This window comes from Crocuta crocuta, unplaced genomic scaffold (assembly GCF_008692635.1).
Source record: "Crocuta crocuta isolate KB4526 unplaced genomic scaffold, BGI_CrCroc_1.0 scaffold184, whole genome shotgun sequence".
NCBI lineage: Eukaryota > Metazoa > Chordata > Mammalia > Carnivora > Hyaenidae > Crocuta > Crocuta crocuta.
The window spans coordinates 2,629,781-2,650,497 of NW_027530006.1; positions in this window are offsets into that span (position 1 = coordinate 2,629,781).

Here is a 20,717-nt window from a genome sequence, read left to right on the forward strand (position 1 = left end):
TTCATTAGGTATAGAACTGTCAATTTGTGATGTGGTACACCTGAAACAAATATAATATATTGTTGACTGTGTTTCCATAAAAAATAAACAAATAAATAAATAAATGATGTTTAATAACTCAATATATCTAAAATACCATTTCATTATTTATTCATATAAAAATTATTAGTGAGAAAAAAAGATATGGAGTTAGGGGTCCAGTTGATGATATTCAGGCAGCAAAGAAATCAACTCCTATTTTCTCTGCTTCCCAGAGCATTTTTTGTGAATCAAGAGTCCAGTTCCTGGTATAAACAATAGATTTAGAGGAATATTTACCTAATCTGGTTTAATCACCAGAACAATAGAAGGGAAAATCCTTTTTATTCAAGAGATCACTGGAATTAGTTGCTGGGTTGGATCTCATTCTGATAAATGAACCCATAATCTTCCAGTCCTGTGCCAAGCTTAGGCAGTAATGGGGGTAGAAAATGTGCCAATGGGATTTATCATTCAATCAGCATAGGCTACTATTAATTATAATAATGTATAGGTTGTTCTTTATTTCAGTGCATAAAAACTGCAGTGCCAGTAACAGGCAATTATACCCAAAAAAGCCCCAAAAAACAAAAAAACCCACCACTACCATTTATTTTTACTATTATGCAGTTAGTAATTATGAACATAATTATAAAGGAAACATAAGCATATTTGTAATATTCTTCAGTTGAGTATTCTGAACTACTTAATAAATTACTGCCATTGTCCAATGTAAAATAATAGAACTCTAAAGGATTACAGATAATTCACCCAAGTCATATTCTTCTTTTAGAAACACCTAACTTTGAAAACAGTTCAAAACTCTTTCAAAATAATCTTATTTGCTCTCACAGCACACCTGTGAAATCTTTATCTTCTATTTTACAGAAAAGAAAACCCCCTTAGAGTTTGCAAATTTTACTCACTTCTATTATCTTTTATCTTCATAACACCTGTGTGCTAGGCTGAATAGGCATTAATATTTCCATTTTACATATGATAAAAGGAAACTAAATTTGTCCATGTGCTCTTCTCAAAGGCACACAAAGAGCACTGGCAGATTCAACTACAGGCTGTGGATCTCTGCCTCCAAGACCAAAATTTTTTCCCATCAAATTCTAAGATGCAGAAAGGTCATAGGACTTGCCCAAGGAAACTGGCAGAGCAAGAACAAGGAAAAAATCTTAAGTGTGCATAATAATCACTGGGTTCTTATGAAAAATGAAAGTTGCCAGGACTTATCCCCAAGAATTCCAATTTAGTATATGTGATTGGGGCCTAGGAATCTGCCTGTTTAACAAGAGCCAATTATATCTGATGGTGATGGATACAGACTGTACTCTGACAGACAGACAGCCCTACCCCAAAGCTAAAATCTGTGAGTCAGAAAAGCAAATTTACTGTGGACCCTACAAAGATGTCATAGGTGCCATGTACATATGTCTTTTTTTCTATCTGTATATATCTTACCTTTGTATATATTTTACCTTTATATATCTTACATTTTATAAGAAATATATATATATATATACACATACACACGTTATGTATCTTACCTTTACATATATAACCTTTTATAAGATATGTTTATATGATAAATGATTAATTTAACCAAATATGTAAATATATTTAACATACATATAAATTACATATTAATATATTTATAACATATTTAATCTATATTCTGTATATTTGTTGAAAACAGTTAATATTTTCTTTTTAGAAATAAATATTAATATAATCTGGGCACTATATGCTTTACAGACATTTTGCACTGTACAGAAATGTTTCTAGTATTTAATTCTTACAACAGTCTTATGAAATCTGTGCAGATATTATCCTCATTTTGTAGATGAGGACACCAATGCACAGAAAGTTTAAATAATTTGCCTAGACCTATACAGCTAGATATTGGATGAGCTGAAATTTAAGCTAATCAGCTTGGCTGGTTAGGAATAAAATGGTGTTTATGTAGGCCTAATAAAATGCAAAAAGTTATAATAAAAGAGAACTCCATGTATCAAAACATTTCTACTTAAGCATCACCCAAAATTGAAATGTATTTCTCCTTTTCCCTTTGGCTTATGCTGGGTTTACTGTGTTATACACAGATCGCAGTATCCTCACCAACCAGAGACCACCAGGGAGACCGAGTCACGCATGCAAAGGCAAAGGGCTGTATTACGGGCTCAAGCTCAGGCTCACAGACTTCACCAGTGCCATGGATCCGTGCTGAGAGCCCCGAACAAGGACAGAGTAGGGTTTTTATGGGGTTTGTGATGGGGGAGTTACAGAGGTTGTGACATGGGAACAGTGATCCAATCATAATTATACAACATCATTGACAGCGGGTTTGGCCATACACATTGTCTAGAGTGTTCAGTTACTTTTGGCGGGATCCAATTTCAACGTTTAGAGTACCTTTAAATTTAACCAATCACAGAGCGAGCCTCCGGTAGACTAACATTAGGTAACAGGGTCCTATCTATAGTTTCTATCTCCCGGCCTCTCCCTTAACAATGTGGAGGGTGGTCGCTGGCCCTTCCTGATTGGGTGTTGCAAGGGTGGTTACTCCTGCCTTGGGCAATGTGTAACTACCTGATAGTTTCAGGGAAGCTGAAACTTAGGCCTTCTAGTTTAGAGGGGAAACTTAAAGCCTGTCATGGAGTCAGTTTGGTTTAGACATTTAGACTTGTGTCCTTACAACTGCACAACTAAATAGGAACAACAACAAACTGATCAATGTATACACAGCATTTCAGAGATCAGTGAAATAACATCCATTTCTTTCTTTTTTTTTCCCAGGAATTTCTCAGGAATTTGATAGGCTTGATATCTTCACCTCTCACACAGGAAAATAGGTGGCAGGAAAATTAGTATTTTGTTATTGTAAGCAAAAGTAGAAAGTGTCCTGGACTTGAAATTAAAGGATGTGGCTTCTAACAGCCTTGTGTGCCAGATTTTAAAACTTCAGCCAATACAATAAATGAAATGAAATGAAATGAAACAAAATACAGTAAAATTAAATAAAATTAAAGCTTTAGTGAGTACATTTTTACCTCTTTGAGTCTCATAACTGGACATTTTCAGCAAGTTTATACCAGATTTAGGGATTGATTGAAATAACATGTAAAACTTCTGGTAACAGACCTTATGTTCAATAAATGTTCCTTAATGCTGATTTCTACCCTAAAATTCTATTCACTAAGAAATGACTGTTTAGGGGTAGGGAAAATTACCTCAAGGGGGAGAGATAATCTTCCAAGGAAGATAATTTCCCAAAGGTAGAATTTGTCAGAAAGAGATTTGTAACCCATTGCTTACAAGATAAAGTCATTGTTCAATTTTTATTTTCTCTGAAAACTTGTGAAGTCTCCTATTTTGATTTTTTTAAGAATCCTGGGTGGTAGGAACTGTATGGAAATCTATTTCTGTTACCAGATACAGCACTTCAAACTTCACAATTATCACACTACTTAATTCTCACTATTATCTTGTGAGCTCATTATTATTATCCCAATTTCCATAGTTTAAAAAGCTGAGATTCAGAAAGGAAAGTCACTTTTGGACATCAAATTCTATCTTCTTTCACTATACTATGTACCTGGAATTCCAAAGCCCATACCACAGAAACCTTTCTGGTTAATTTAGATGAAATATGATTTATTAGGAAAATGTTAGGAGTCTTCCAGGACTTCTAGGATGTTGACAATCCAGCAGAGTGACTATAACATCAGAATGACACCTAAAAATCTGCCACCCTCTGCCTAAAAAGGAAGCCAGGAAAGCTTGTGTTTGGACATTTTTCTTGCAGTAGTGGAAGGTAGACTCTGCTTCACAGCCTAGGTGGCATCCCTAAGTCTAGGAAGGAAGGTGAGATGTGGAATGTCCAAAAAGATTAAGACTCTGATATGTCCTGTTTATGAAAAGTATGTGCAAAGATGGAACAAATTAATACAAAGTATTTACATTAATAAATTATTTTTCTGCATATAAATATTAAACTTGCGTATAATTACTTACATGTATGTAATGCTTATTCCTGTGTATATATGTATATATGCATATATATGAAATATTAATGCCCAGTGATTTCATCATTATTGTATCAACAGGTATAGATTATGATAAAGTAAACAGATATTGGCATTAGAAGAACACAGGTTTAAGTAATGACACCTCTACTTGCTGGGTGATCTTGACCTTCTCTGAGATTCAGTTTCCATTTATAAAATGGAAATATGAATGCTCACATCAAAGGTAGTTATGAGGATACACTTACAACGTTAAAATGCTTAATACATAAAGTGTTGGATATCTGGCAGCTTAAAATTATAAAGGCAAATAGAACGATGAGTTTTTACTCCAGGATGACGAATATATAATATAATGTAAAAAAAAATCACTGAAGTTCCATCATATTCAAAATGTCTTTTGAGAGTTGAGAAAGATCAACTTTCATTAAAGAAGGCTTTCATGAAAAAGAAAGTTGGTATTTGTGTTCAACTGTAAAGGTGATAGATAACATTGTTAATAGATTATCCTATAATCAAAGAAAAGTCAAACATGGGAAGACCCATCAAAATCTGGCATACTGTCTCCTCTCTGTATGTTCTTTAGTTCTCACCAACATGAAATAAGGACTTTGGACATTATAACTCCTACGTCCGTCCATTCCAACTCTGACCTCCAGTTATTTCTCCCATTCAAGTACTAACCAGGCCCAGCCCTGCTTAGCTTCTGAGGTTGTTATGCCCAGATCGCGACCTCCCCCAAATCCCAAGACCACCAAGGAGTCAGAGTCATGTATGCAAAAGCGAAGGGCGTTTATTCGGGCTTAAGCTCGGGCTCCCAGACCTCACCAAGGCAGTGGATCTGTGCTGAGAGCCCCGAACAATGGAGGGGTAAGGTTTTTTTCAGACAGGACGGGAAAGGGGTGATGGGCGGAAACTACAATGTGATAGGACAGGGTGGCGCGGAGGCTGGTGCAGCGCAGGGGGATTGGTGAGTTTAAAACTAGGCGGGCCGGAGAAGCAGCAGGAATGACCGGTACTTCCCAACCCCCAGTGATTGGTTCGGGCAGGGGGAATGGCCGTTGTTTAAGCCTTCTGAGTCATGCTTCAGAAATTTGGGCCTCTTAATTTCTGGGGCCTCCTGAAGCCGGTCATGGGGCTGGTTTGATTCTTCCAGATCAGATAAGATCGGGTGTGTTCAGGATAGAGTGGCTGTGCCAGGAGCCGCACTGGCCTCTCTGGATGGCAGTCAAAGCAAGGATATGGTAGCATTCGCACAGCTCCTGCCATGAGAAATGAAAACTGGTATCTCCTTCTGCTACTACTGGCTCATGTTGGAAATGAGGCTGCTGGTATTGACCAGGCCTCAGAATATTCTAGATCAGACTGACATTCCCCACACCATCTGTGGGGAATCTGCTCATAAGGAAAGGCATGTCCCTGCCTTTTCCAAAGAGATTGTGGATGATCATTAAAAGGTTCTCCCTAAGGGCCATGTAGATCCAAGACTTAACATAACAAAAGGGGCTTGAGTCTGGCCCTGAGACAAACAGCCTAATTTAGAGTTAAAGGCAAATATCTACCCCCACCCATTTGTTTCTGCCTGGAGCATTTTTCTGGCCTTGTATATGCTGATTACTCCCTGTGAAGGAACCTATTGAGGAACTTCTTTGGTGATTATGAGAGCAAAGGTATCTCCTGAAAGACCTGTTTGACCCCTGCTCACAGAGAAGTAACTTCACCCTCTTATGCTAAAAACAGTGTCTGGTAGCTAAAGATGCCTTCCTTCCCCATAAGATAAGTATCTAAATCCCCTACCTCAATCACTATTGATAAAAGTTATGCAAATCTATGTTCTGGTAAATTCTTACATATTAAAGAAATCTGTTGTCAAAAACCATTGTCTAAGGCAAATGCCACTTCTGTGCCATCCCCCAAACACTTATAAAATAAAGTTGAGCCCCAGTCAGGGCAGAGATGCCTGCCTGGTGATCAGAAAGAATCTCTAGGGCTCGCGCTCTCTCTCTCTCTCTCTCTCCCNTGGCTGTAGATGACCTCCTGTTATTCCTATTTAGCCTGATGCTTAGTTTACTTACTCTTTGATACTCACCCTTGGATCTGCAAAACTTTACTCTCTAACCTGAAATAAGTATCCAGTGGTGAAAGTGGCCATTTAGGCTTTTTTTTTTTTAATTGAAGTATAGCTGACACAATGTTACATCAGTTTCAGGTATATAACATAGTGATTCAACAACTCCATATGTTATGCTGTGCTCACCACATGTCTACCTACCATCTGTCACCATACAACCCTGTTACAATACCACTGACAATGTTCCCTATGCTGTGCCTTTCATCTCTGTGGCTTATTCATTTAATAACTGGAAGCCCATACCTTACACTCCCCTTCACCCATTTTGTCCAACCCCCCCCCCATCTCCTTCCCTCTGATAACCATCAGTTTGTTTCCTATATTTATGGGTCTGTTTCTGCTTTTTGTTTATTTGGTTTTTTTAGATTCCACATATAAGTGAAATCATATAGTATGTCCTCTGACTTATTTCTCTTAGCATCATACCCTCTAGATCCACCCGTGTTGTCACAAATGGCAAGATTTCATTCTTTTTTATAGCCAAGTAATGTGTTCCATCATATGGGTGTGCATGTGTGTGTATGTGTGTGTAGACATACACACATACATACACACACATGCACACACATACATATATGCACACATATACCACATCTTCTTTACCCACTCATCTATCAGTGGACACTTAGGTTGCTTCTATTTCTTGGTTTTTAAGTAATGCTGAAGTAAACAAACACATGCATCTTTTTGGACTAGTGTTTTTGTTTTCTTTGGGTAAATTCCCACTAATGGAATTACTGAATCATACGATATTTCTATTTTAATTCTTTGAGGAACCTCCATACTGTTTTCCCCAGTGGCTGTATCCCACTAACAATGTAGGAGGGTTCCCTTTTCTCTACATCTTCACCAACATTTGTTATTTCTTGTCTTTTTGATAAGAGCCTTTCTGGATTCTGAGAGGTGTGAGGTGATGAATACCTCGTTGTGGTTTTGATGTGCACTTCCTAGGTTTGGTTTTCATTATGCTAAAGTTCCTTCTATCAACTGTGCAGGTCCAAGAGAGCTGGCTGCCATTTTTCAGCATCATAAACATTCCCTCCTCTTTCCAGTACCACCCTACAGTATTGCTCTGTGACCATTACTACACAGTAAATATTTACTGAAAATGACAGGAAGGTTTTTAGTCAAACAAACCATGGACTTGAGAGTCGTTATTAAATATGGAGCTCATCTTTTGGAAAATGTCTGGCACTTGTAGTCACTCAATAAATATTTGTTGATTAAATGAATGAATATGTTGATTCAACTGTGAGACAAAGTTGAACACAGAACAGACGACTTATTCTACTATGAGTGACAGGGAAAAAAATTCTTTGCTATAGACAGTCTCTGCTGCTTCCTAAAAGGACATATCTTTTTTATTTCTGAATGAAATGAGAACCAGAATCCTTACTGAAGAAGCCAAGAGGGTCATTTGTTTGAGATAAGAATAGGTGTGTGTGTGTGTACAGGGGGATGAGAGGGTAATGGAAATGGAAACCAGGCTGACTGACTGAAAAGGCTGCAAAGAAAGAAAAAAAGACTATCTGCATTGATGGGAGGTAAAATAGAGGAAATTGGGAGGCAATTTGGATGCTTTTATAAAATTTGGCCATGTGGCATCTGATATAGACTGTTTTTCATGAGTTTTCATGAAATAGTAAAAATATCCATTTCTCCTTAATATAATGTAGAGTTTGTTGTTCCCAGGATATGTCAAAATGCTGAGCTTTGCTTCTCCAAAGGTGGTGAGTGAGGAGTTTGTCACATCCTGCTTAGAGATGCTAACAGTGCTATTTGCTCCAGGCAATCCCATGGATGCCAAGCTCATATGCCTTTTATATCAGCTTTTTTGATTTTTAACATTCTTCAACTGGGAAATAAAAAGTACTAAATCACCCTTGCTCCCCAGGCCCTCTCCACCCTTACACACACACACACACACACACACACACGCGCGCGCATACATCTCAGTACACCGTAATACCAAACTATCATATTACTAGAGGGACCAGGCTAGTCAGAGGACACAATCAGAGTTTTCACATAAAATCTGCTTGATGTCCAAGTAGTTTTAAATAAAATGATGTGAGGTGGGAGAAACTCATCCAAAGGGAGTGTTTGTTTTGAGATTTGCACTTATATTTTAATCTTTTGTATATGTGTCAACCGAATACTTGAGCTATTTGACTTAAGTCAAATAATGGTTTGCTGAACAGGTAAGCAGTTTATACACTTGGAAAATAAAATTTGTACTGAAAATAGAATTATCCTAAATTATTAAGAATACTATATTTAAGCATGTGTAAATCAGCAGCTTAAAGACAGATGTTAATAGGGTAATATAAAAAATTCAACCCAAGACCACTTCCCATATTTGCAAGACAATGGTCAATTTGGTTCAACATTCCAAATTTTTTAAACATTTAAAATGAGATACATGGCAGTTACTTAAGAACAGAGCTAAGGATAATAACTTTTAAAAAGCAGATTTATTGTATAATCTATGAGATATTCATATTAATTCACAAATGAGCAGGTAAATTTCTGCATATAAGCTATAACTTTTAAGAAAGAATCCCTTGAGTGATATTGTTAGCTTTGTTTTCATATATGTGAACATAAATAAAATCAGGGTTTTTTTGAAAAATATATTGCCTTTCAGACCTTCCACTAATTCAGATTTTCCCTGCAGTCTTCATAATTAGCCCAATTAATAGTATTGCCATTCATTTTACCTATCCATTCATCACAAAATTTAACTATGTGTTATTGCTCATATAACTACTAAGCACTGATACTACACAAACCACTGAAAATGAAATTTTTCCTCCTCAAATCACTAGAGAGCCAGGTAGGTGGAAATGCAAACACTGAACAGATGATTTAAAAATGGCAAATATTAATTCAATATCTTCTATGTGCCTAACACCCTTGTTAAGTACTGGTAATCTAATAGTTAATAAAGTACAATGCCCAACTGTCATCTACTTACATCAAAGAAGGTTTGCAAGTGCTACAATACAGACGTATGCAATGCATTAAAAAGAAAATGAAAATGTTCTGCTTTCTATGTAGAGAATTATCGATATCCCAACAGAAATTCTTCAACAACTTTGCTTATTGCTACAATATCCCAAAATATATTGTGCAATGGAACAGAAGAGATGCCAACTGAGAATCAGAATTCACTTTTGTGAGTTAACTTGGTTTGTGCATTTAGGTAGGTAATTTAACATAGCTAGGTCACATTTTCATCATCAATTTTATCTGTAAAGTGAGAGGATGGATCATATATTATCTAAGGTCTTTCTAACACCAAAACTCAGCATTTCTGAAACCACAGCCTTCGTCCAATACAGGGATGTATGTTGGGATAACTTCAAACAGTAAGGGAGGAAAAGGAGGGCAATGGGTACTAGTAAAATACATATTTCCAGAGGAACACTGTTAGTCAAGGAAAGATGGGTGCTGTGGTAGTCACTGTGGCTGTTTGCCAAGTATTTCCACTGTTTTTCATTCTGGAGGTATGGTCAGAGTGCACTTGAAGATGGACCTGCAGGGCACCTGAATGGAGACAACGAGAAGCGGAGACTCCGGCTGACCTGAGAGGGACATATGACCTGAGAAAGACTGTTGTTTGGGCCACTGAGATTTGGGGGAGTTTGTTAACACAGCATAAACATACCCACCTTGACTGGTCTGAGGACTATATTAGCAAATTGTATTACCAGGAGATCTCTTGTCTTTTCTCTCCTTTGTGTGTAAAGTTCAGAAGGTTGACTCCTACTAGTTTATGGCTATTACAAAAGAAAAAGATATTTGATCTTATTATATACAGAACTTGTTAGAGGCTTAGAAAACTTTGCAAACTGAAAATGGAATATTCTTTTATTCTTCATTCTTAAACTGAATCTGGTCTACTGGAGCATATTTCATGAGTAATATTTAAAGATGTACTCCCCAAAGGTCCAGCAAGCATTGTAAAAACTCAGCAGAAATTTATTGTAGATGCTGGACCCAGAACCCCTTTTTTGATCTCCCCCTTACTGCCGTGAAGGCTGCCATTACCCCTTTATAATATTTTTCAGCCCAATTAGAGATGCTTCTAGATGTAATAACCCCAAGTCTTTGAGTGTTAGAGTTATCAAGTCATTATCAAGTTATCAAGACTAGAAGTTTCCTCAAGCATGTAAAAATGTCCAGCCTGTATTGGGCTGACTCATTTAAAACCTGTCTGTTCATACACCACCCACCTCTAACATGTGGGACTCCGACACCAAGCTGGAGGCTCCCACACATCAAATCCTCGTTTACAAAATCCAACCCACAATAACACCTGCCAGCAATAATATTATGACTGTAACACATCGTTCAAGTGCTGACCACAGCATTATGAAGAGTATATTTCGTGATATTTTTATGACTTATTCTGAAGCAAAGGAGGATGTGAAAAAAAGAAACATGGATGGTCATGAGTTGGCTGGTTACTGGCCTTTTCTGATCTGTTTCCAGTGTTCAGACCTGAGACACAATACACTAACCTGTTTGGAAAGAAATAATGATCCCATTCATCATCCCTAAGTAATAATTCATAAAGTCTGAACTATGTTACTGATAGTGTGTCTTTTTATGCCAGCTTTATTTCTGCTGGTAAATAACAATCCATTTAATTACAGAAATAAATCTGCGATGCCATTCCATGAACTTGAAAGTGATAAAAAAGTTTAATAAAATAAGCCTCAGAAATAGAGAACTCAATTAGATGCCATTCTTTGGCCTGAGCATCATTTTATTTTAGTTCTTAAAAGACCTCCTCACACCTGTAAACATGGCTGAAGAATGGAGATAATTGCTAGTCCTTCTTATTAGTAGTTACCTTTTCTGAGTTCTCTTTGTTAAAACTATTTATTTTCTTATTAGTCTCAGACTTGTTGTCAGACAGCCTGAACTCTTGCCTATATTGTATATTCTTTTATTTCTTCCTTCGTTTTTCCTTTTTTTTTTTTTTTTTGGCTATGATCTTCCCGTCCTAGAAAAGGTAATTTTACACATACTGAATTACTGCAATTTAGGTCAGAGAGACCAGACACCATGAAAATAAGATCTTTATTTAGAAAAAAAAAGTTTCTGATCTATTTCTCTTGTTCAGCTTGTGAGAGTCTCACCTTCTCTTGTGTTATGGTTATTGCAAAAAAAAAAAAACATTTTTAAGGCATCCTTTAAATAAGTTCTGAGAGATACAAATACACTAACATCTTTCCATAATGCAGTTCAGGATAAATAAGAACATATTACAGGAAACAAAGCGCTCTGATTTGGATCCTTCTCTTTATGTCACTGGCAAAACTTCTATGATTTAATACAAACGAGATCTGATCTTCTGATCTGTCTTTTTAAGGTAAACCTTTGGAGCAGGTTAGTAAACTATGACTATATTGATTTTGGCAGTTTGTAAAGGTTTAGGGGTTTGTATTTCAGGGCTAATTTTATTATTTAGTTGCTAATCAATATTCATTTCTTCTTTTGTGTGAGAAGGGATGTTCACACACTATACTGGTACTGTTCCAAGAGCTTTACAAAAATTCCACCATTATATCAAATACAACAATATTCTATTTCTTAAATGAAGAAACTACGATTTGGGGAGTTCAAGGAACTCAACCAAGATTACACAGCTCTAAAGTGCTACTACTGTCAGCACTGAATCCTCAAGGTTGAACAATGGAGAACTGTAACTCCGATCTCCTTTTTTTTTTGAAGTCTACCTTTGCCATCCCCTGCCACAATATGACAAAACAGTAAGTGAATTCAAGTCAATAGATACTGTTGAAAACCTTCAAAGGACAAAGTGCCAAGGCAGATGGTGTAGGATATGAACAGGGGATAAAAAAGAAACACACAGTCCATTAATGATGGAGTTAGTCTTATATTAGTCAGAAGTCTCTAATGAGAGAAAAATAAAGTGAACAGAGAAAGCCATTTTCTTTCTTTTTGATTGACAACCTGGTCCAGCCAAATGTTTAGGCTACTCTTTACCCTGGAGGGACATGCCAATAACAGAAAGATGAAACTTTTTGATAGATTTTATTATTTTTTTGTTAGATTTTAGTCATAGCTCTCTACTAGATGCCTCAAGACCCTATCAAAGACTTTACAGCATGTAAGTCACCTTGAAATACTGAGGCTATCTAGAGGAGCAATATCTCTAAGGGACATGTAAAGAGAATATATAAAGATAAAAATAGATCCTGAATTAAACTCCTATGACTCTGTTGCCAGAGAGAAGGCAATGCTGGCGACTTCACATATATTTGAGCATAACAAGTTGAGGCCTTGAAATCTATGCTCAGGAATGATTCTGATGCTTTTCCTTAAGGTTAAATGAGAAATGCCTTTTCCAAAATAGTACCTTTAATCTTTCAATAAAACCAAACAGAAGTGCCAGCTATATGTAATATCTATCCTATACTAAGTACCAGATATTCAGAGGGAAACACAACTTATCCATAGTCTTCCATAAGAAGCTCCCAGGCTAATGAGGGAGACAGATATTAAAGCATATTAATACACAAATAAAAATTCTAATTATAGGTGATGATTAGTCCTATGGTAAATGAGGAGTTAGTGAGCATAACGAAGATAAACTACTTTAGGTTGGTGGGTCAGTGTCTCTCTGTGTAGCCACAGTCCCATCTGAATATTTTTCTCCCTCCTGTATGATCACCTTCACAAACTATGTGACGACATTTGGTGTCATTTTGAAGATAACAGCCGATGTATTTGTATGCAATGTTTTGATATTTTGTAAGGGTTTAATGTATCTAGAATCTCCATCACTAGACTCATGACCAGCCTGCATGTGATACCTTAATTTGAGAGTATGAATTATGCCAAAGAAAATGTATATATTTACCTTTTAATTCCAATTTGTTTCTATACAACAAAGCATAAATTAATTTTCTACCTAGCAAGCAATGTCAATTAAAGCATGACTTAAAGTATAATATCTTTGAGTATTTAGCCCTTGAATTTAGAACATGCTATATTTTAAATCTCTCATAGCAAATCTGAAGCTAAAGCAAGAATATTCTAAGTATTTTCTAAAGCCAGTGAGAGCATTAAGATGTCCAAATCCCATCCATTAATATGTAAATAAATATAAATTTCATCACATACTGAAGGTATGTATTACATCAAACACAAACAAATACACAGGTATTTATTGAAGTACAGTGAAATAATGGTTAAAAAAATAACAACATATCTGTCATTCCCACCATGAAAGTTGACAGACTGGTTCAGTCAAAAGATTTGGGAACTGATAGCACTCTCTTATTAATTTATGACACTTGTAAACCTCATGGTCAGATCCTTGTGTGCTATTCTCCTATAACAAAAATTTAGAAAAGGATAATCAAAAGAGAATGACAGAAGCGATTAGTTTTCCCTTCACTGCAATCAAAATTGGGAAAAAGTTAACTACTCTGGAAGAATTCAAGAAACACTTGATGTTGACAAAACAATCTAGAGTGAATTAGTTAGCAGCAGCATTTTCTTTTCTATTTTGAAATTTGAGGAGTTTCCATTTACTAACAAGATTGCATAAACCATTTTCTTTGTTTTCATTAAAAATAGAAATAATTATAGATGACACAGAGGAGAAATCTATGATCTGTAACTTACCCTAAGAAATTCAGTTCAAGTTGCAATTTTCAGTTCTGAATATGTTTCATAATATGGACAGAGAATTAAATCTTGATGGACAAATAATATACCAGGTTGTTACAAAGGAGAAGACATTTCCACTATAACTTCTGAAAACAGCCATTGAACTGGTGGTCTTCCCCATACTCCCAGATTAATCAGAAATTACTGTTTGATGTTTTCCACAGCTTTAGATTGGGACACTAAATCTTTTACATTCATGAATCAATGTTCAACATTCTCGTTGATTATTTTAATCACATCGCACACAGAAGTGCTTCAGTCATCCAATATTTCCCAGGAGGCAAAGCCTCAATTGCTATCTCTAATCTTTTTTATAGAGCGCCTTCTTCTGCTGCTGTTCATTAATTAAACATAGTTCTGCTGATACTTCTTGGCTGCTGTTCTTCCAGAAGCTGCCCAGTTGCTTGTCATCAAATTGTGTCCTTCATCGCAAGCACATTGGTTCATCATCAATTACTTCCCTCCTTCGAAATTATGTTCCTCTCTTGTAATATTCTTTGATGACTTGATAAATCTTTACAAATTCCACCTCATTCATTCAAATTACTATTCTTCAAAGGCACTACCAGTCTTTCTTTGTGATCATTTCCTTATTCTCCAAAGGAGTTTAAGATTCTAATATCAACTGAAGACATACAAAAGTAAATGCCCAGATTAAAGAGTAAATTTCAACCCAGGAGCCAAGTCCAAGAGTCTGTGTCAGTCAGAAAAAAAGCAGGAACTAGGATAATAATAAGGATTTATCAAATTATTTTCATGCACTGAACTTGTTCATTCAAAAAGCAAATATTTAGTAAGTATCAGTATTGTGTCAGACACTATACTGAACACTCAGGCTGGGAAAGTAGAGATGGTATTTTTTTGGTAAACTGGATTTTTCACTGTGGTCACAATCAGAGGCTCTTCTCATTAAGTAATTTTGATACTTTCCCTATAGAGAAATAAGAGTCTATGTTATTTCCCCCATGAATCTGCATGGGCTTGTAACTATGCCGGAACTAATGTTATTTGACTCCTGAAGCTAGGGCAAAAAGGCCACACAGTTTCTGTATGACATTCACTTAGAAGCCTTAAGCTACTAGGTAAGTGGTCTGACTATCCTGAGGCAGTCATGCTGTGAGGAAGCCTAAGTAGGCAGCCAGCAGGAAATGAGGCCCTCAGTTTTGGCTGAGTTCCCTGCAACAGCTGTCACCACTGTGCTAGTCATCTGAAAGTGGATCCCCGGGGTGCCTGGGTGGCTCAGTCGGTTAGGTGTCCAACTTTGGCTCAGATCATAATCTCAAGGTTTGTGGGTTCAAGCCCAACTTTGTGCTCTGTGCTGAAAGCTCAAAGCCTGGAGCCTGTTTGGATTCTGTGTCTCTCATTCTCTCTCTGCCCCTCTCTCGCTCAAGCTTGCTCTCCCCACCCCCATCTCTCTTTCTCTCAGAAATAAACATTAAAAATTAAAAGAAAATTTAGTGTTTTATTTATTTCTGAGCAGAGGAGGGTCAGAGAGAGAGGGAGATAGAGAATTTGAAGCAGGCTCCAGGCTCTGAGCAGGCTGTCAAAACAGAGCCCGACGTGGGGCTCAAACCCACGAACCATGAGATCATGACCTGAGCCGAAGATGGACGCTTAACCGACTGAGCCACCCAGGCGCCCCTAAACATTAAAAAAAATTTTTTTTAATATTTCTTTTCTCACAAAGCAAAGTAGGAAGGAAGGAAGGAAGGAAAGAAGGAAGGAAGGACAGAAAGAAAGAAGATCCCCAGCCTCAAGTCAAACCACCCAAGCTGACATTGCATAGGGCAGAGCAAGTCATCCCTGCTGAGCCCTGACCAAAATGTAGATTAAATAATTATTGTTGTTTTAGTTACTGAGTTTTTGGAGCACTTTGTTACTCAGAGATAGATAATAGATACATCTCATACTTCAGAGCACTTACAGCTGATAGTGGAAGACAGAAAATATTACCAACCTACATTTAATTTACATATTATGGTATACACAATGTTTTCAAAAAGTTCATATTTTTTGGGTTAGTGGTTAAGAACTTATACCCCAGAAAGCCACATTTCCAACTGAAACAACAACTTTGTGTGGATTAGGAATAGCCCCTCCTTCCTCATGAACTTCACTGTAATTTACTGGAATACATAACATACTAATCTAGGATCATCATGAGCATGACAGGCATCCCTAAAGTTATGTGTGTAGTGTACTTACAGCCCAGGACAAAAGGTGGCATCCAAAAAACCCCCAAAAGTCAGAAATTAAGTTTAGGAAACCAGAAGGAGAACCCCAGAAAATAATTCCAGAATATTTTTTGACAGAATACTCTTCCTAAGCTTTAGTATACTCATGACCTACAAATTTCACTGCCAGGAAGCTTTCTTTTTAACTTCTAAGTCTGGATTCTTTGTTTTTCCTTTTTCTTTCCTTTTCTTTTCTTTTCCTTTATTTATTTATTTTTTTTTGAGAGAGAGAAATAGAGTGTGAGCATGGGAGGGGCAGAAAAAGAAGGGGACAATGAATCTAAAGTGAGCTTTTCACTGACAGCACTGAGCCCAATGTAGGGCTCGAACTCATGAACCATGAGATCATGACCTGAGCCAAAGTCAGACACTCAACAGACTGAGCCACCCAGGAGCCTCCAGGTTTGGATTCTAATAATAATAATGATACTACTATTCTACTACAACAACTACTACAAATACACTTATTGATCAGTTACTAATTATTAAATATTTTAAGTATTATTATCATTTAATCATCAAGGAATCCTATAAGATAAATACATCAACATTTCATGGAAAAGGAAACTGAAGCATAATTAAGTTAATTCAAGTGCCCAATGCCATACAACATCTGAACAGTGGTGTTAAATGCAAACTCAGACAGCCTCAGCACACACTCTTAACGACTGCATACCCTGTCTTCTTTTGTGCTGAGGTGATGGCCAGCATTCACAGTTTACTCATCTTAACTGCCCAATTTACTGCATGTTCCTGAGGGCAAAAATCAAGTTTTAGTGACCATTTTATCTGTATAACCAGTAATGAAGGGACTGGCATATGTGTGGTTGGTGACCAGTAAAAACTGTCATCTAAATGTATGAAAAAATGAATTATGTAAGTCACTTCTCCTCTCTAGTCTATAATATCATCATTGGGAAGATGAGCAATTTGTAGATGGTCAGGAATATCTTTTTCAGTGTAGAAACTAGTATGATTCTCTGACCTGAACGACCTTTAAGCTGGAACTTAGAATTTTTATTCAATTTTGCCTATCCCCAGACTAGAAAATAAAATTTCAAAGGGTTGTACTAAGACTGACTTCACTTCTCGGCATTGGGGATTTCTTGTACTACTTTAGTGAAATAGATCACGCACTCTGGATCCTTGAGACACACCCAGGTGAAAGACTCATACCTTAGTTCTTGAGACTAGTGGAGAAATAGAAAAATCCTCAGTACCCACAAGGCTTGGCAGTTTTGAGTCAGGGAAGGCAGAGGTCAGAGTTGAGATGCCAATATCACTCTTTTGGGTTTATTTGGTCTTCAGGAACAACCCACCCAGGACCTCCTCACCACGTGAACCGCAAGTAGGAGAAATGGGAAACCAAAACTCCTTTTACAAATTAGCAAAATGAACTCCATTTTTTATATTATAGTTCTTGGAGTTCTATATATAAATATTATGGAATGCTGAGTCAGCTTTAGAAGGGAGATGATCTTGCTCTGCTACTTAGTTTAAGTTTGCATTTTTTTTAAATTGAGGTAAGAGGAGGGCTGTATTAAGGTCATTGCCAAGCAAAATTACTCAGCATAAACCTTTCCCATTGAGCTCTCACAAATGAGAGATGTGGATGTATGTCCCAGATTCTCTGCTCCATTTAGGTGTCATAGTCCTCACATCAAAGTCATTTTTTTTCCTGAGAAATGCTCACATTTTTTCTCCTCTGCAATCTATTGACTACTCTCCCATGTAATTTCCCTGGGCTTCCTGGGTTGTTCCATTCTACTATTTTCTCAGCAATGACTTTAGAAAAGGAATTTGTTATCTCTAGGACACAGTTCATGCCCTCCTTTTCTTATTTCATATTCTTGTCAAGTTATTCATAAAATGAGTCATTTTTTTTGCTCACGAACATAGTAAAATTAAAGTTACCACCTTTGGGTGAAAGAAAACAACCTAAAAGAATAGAAAATATTTATTTTATTAAAGGATTAATGTATGGCATTTTGACCCTATAGATATTTAAACATTTGTCCCTGTTCATAGGCAAAAGAATTATATTACTTTCTTAGTGAATCTAACTACCATTGCATGTGCCTCTCTTTTCTTTATGGTGTCAAATATACATTTATTTTATTTCTAAACTTTTAGTAAATTCCTAGAATTTATACTTTTGTTATGAGGCTTACTGTTCTGTGATTTCTTAAAGGCCATTCCTAGACTTATCTTACTACACTCCTTATGGACCCTTGTAAATATTGACCTTTTGTGTCTGCTACCAAAATAGCTATAGACAAGCAATTTTTGTGAAGCCTTCCAAGACTTTTCTCCCAGGGTTACCCAATTGCTTCAATCACATTAAACTTTGGATATCAGCCAATTTGCTCCAAATGAATGGGAGAGAAACTATCAATCCCTTGCTTACTAGATTCCTTTCCTTTCCTTCCTTTCTTCCTTCCTTCCTTCCCTTTCCTTCTTTCCTTCCTTCCTTCCTTCCTTCCTTCCTTCTTTCCTTCCTTCCTTCTTTCCTTCCTCCCTCTCTTTCTTTTTCTTTCTTTCTTTCTTTCTTTCTTTCTTTCTTTCTTTCTTTCTTTCTTTCTTTCTTTCTTTCCTTTCTTTGTTCTTTGACAACAGCATCTAATGACACACTCTCTCTTCTCTGTTTCCATGGCTAGTAACCCTAAGGTCGCTTTTGACTCAGATTCTTTCTTTGGGATGAACATTAGTCAGACCATTAGGAATTTGTGTATTTACAGCTTGGAACAGAGATATACGGACAACTGGAATGATGGTCACACACTATCCTGTGTCTTTGGTTTCCCTTGTCACTTTTCATCTGCCTCATTGTGAGGAAACATGGGACTCCCTGCTTCTTCCTAACCTTTAATTGTTTGGTATATTTTGTACTGTGTGTAGTCTCCTAATAAGAGCTGAACCCACAAATCTCCTCTCATTTATATCTGTTATGCAAAATTACAGATTTTTTATAAATGTGAATCACCTTCTTACTCCTTGATCTTCCACCCTTGCCCTTCCTTCCTTCCTTCCTTATTTCCTTCCCTCCTTCCTTCATTTCATTTATTTGTTAGACATTTATTAAACACCTACTATATATAAAGTATTGTTGCAGACACTTGAACTAGCTTGCCCAGAAAAAGAGATGAAATTCCTAGTGCTTATATTTCAGGAAGGCAGGGAAAAGAAGAAAGAGCGAGAGAGAGACAGAGAGAGAGAGAGACAGAGACAGAGACAAAGACAGAGAGAGGAAGGAAGGAAGGAAGGAAGGAAGGAAGGAAGGAAGGAAGGAAAAATGAACAAAAGAAAGAAAGAATGAAAGAAAGAATGAAAGAAAGAAAGAAAGAAAGAAAGAAAGGAGGGAAGAAGGAAAGGAAGGAAAGAAGGAAGAAGGGGAAGGACAAAGGGGAAGGAAGGAAGGAAGGAAGGGGAAAAAAGAAAAGAAAAAGAAACCATGAACAGGATAAACATGAACAGTGAAGAATTCTCTAATAGCAGTTATAAAGGGTAAGGTAATTGAGAGTGACAACGGTTAGGGAAGACTATTGAATATTTCTGACTTGAGTTGAAGTGATCACAATAAGAGAAAACATGAGCCATGTAAGATTTTACATTAAGAACATTCCAGGCCAATGGAACAGTATATGCCATGATGTGAGGAAAAAAAAACTTGGCTTGACAAAAGAACAGAAATAATATAATATAAATGGTAAAATCCAAACCTTAGAGCAGGAAGAAGGCACTGCATCCCACCCATGTTACCAAAGAATGAACAATGACACTCTAAAGAGGACATGATCATCTATTTTTCCTATTCATTTGTTTCAATGATGCAAGACAGAACTCAGGTCAATCCACTAAACATTGAACTAAAAATCTGTGAAACTGCATTCAGGTAACTAACTCAGTATATCTAGTTCTATTATGTTATCTCAGCCCTCCTTTTGAACCTTTTTTCATAATAAGATATCTTTGAATTCTACAGAAGAATGCTTGTCTGATATAACACCAAAGAAAGTTTGAGAACTAGGAGATGAAAATATATGCATGTGTGTACCAAGAAAGAGGTACAAGACTACTGTACTACTCATAACCAACAACCAAATGTTATTCTTTTTAAAACAGATACATTTTAGGATATTTATACAGTAGAATAAATTGTGACATATTTATACAATAGAATGAAAATGACCCAAGTAATGCTACAAACAAGAATGTGAATGAATATCACAAATGTAGAGTTGCATGAAAAAACCTAGATATAAAAGCATGCACACTATTATGATTCAGGTTGCTTGAAATTAAAAAAAGACTAAAAAACCTCATCATTCTGGATGCATGTGAATATGCTAAAACTATGAAGAAAAGCAAAGTAATAATCATGACGCTATGAGGAAGGAGGTGAGAAGGAAATGGGTTGGAATTTGGGTGGGCTGCTTACCAGTTCTGGCAAGCAGGCAGTTACCAACATACAGCCTGAGTGGCATTCCAGGGGTGCTACTTTCATGGTAAATTACTGACCTATATATCTTTTCTGGCAGACTCATCTATGTGAATGCTAAGTTTCACAATAAACATTTTGTTAAAAAT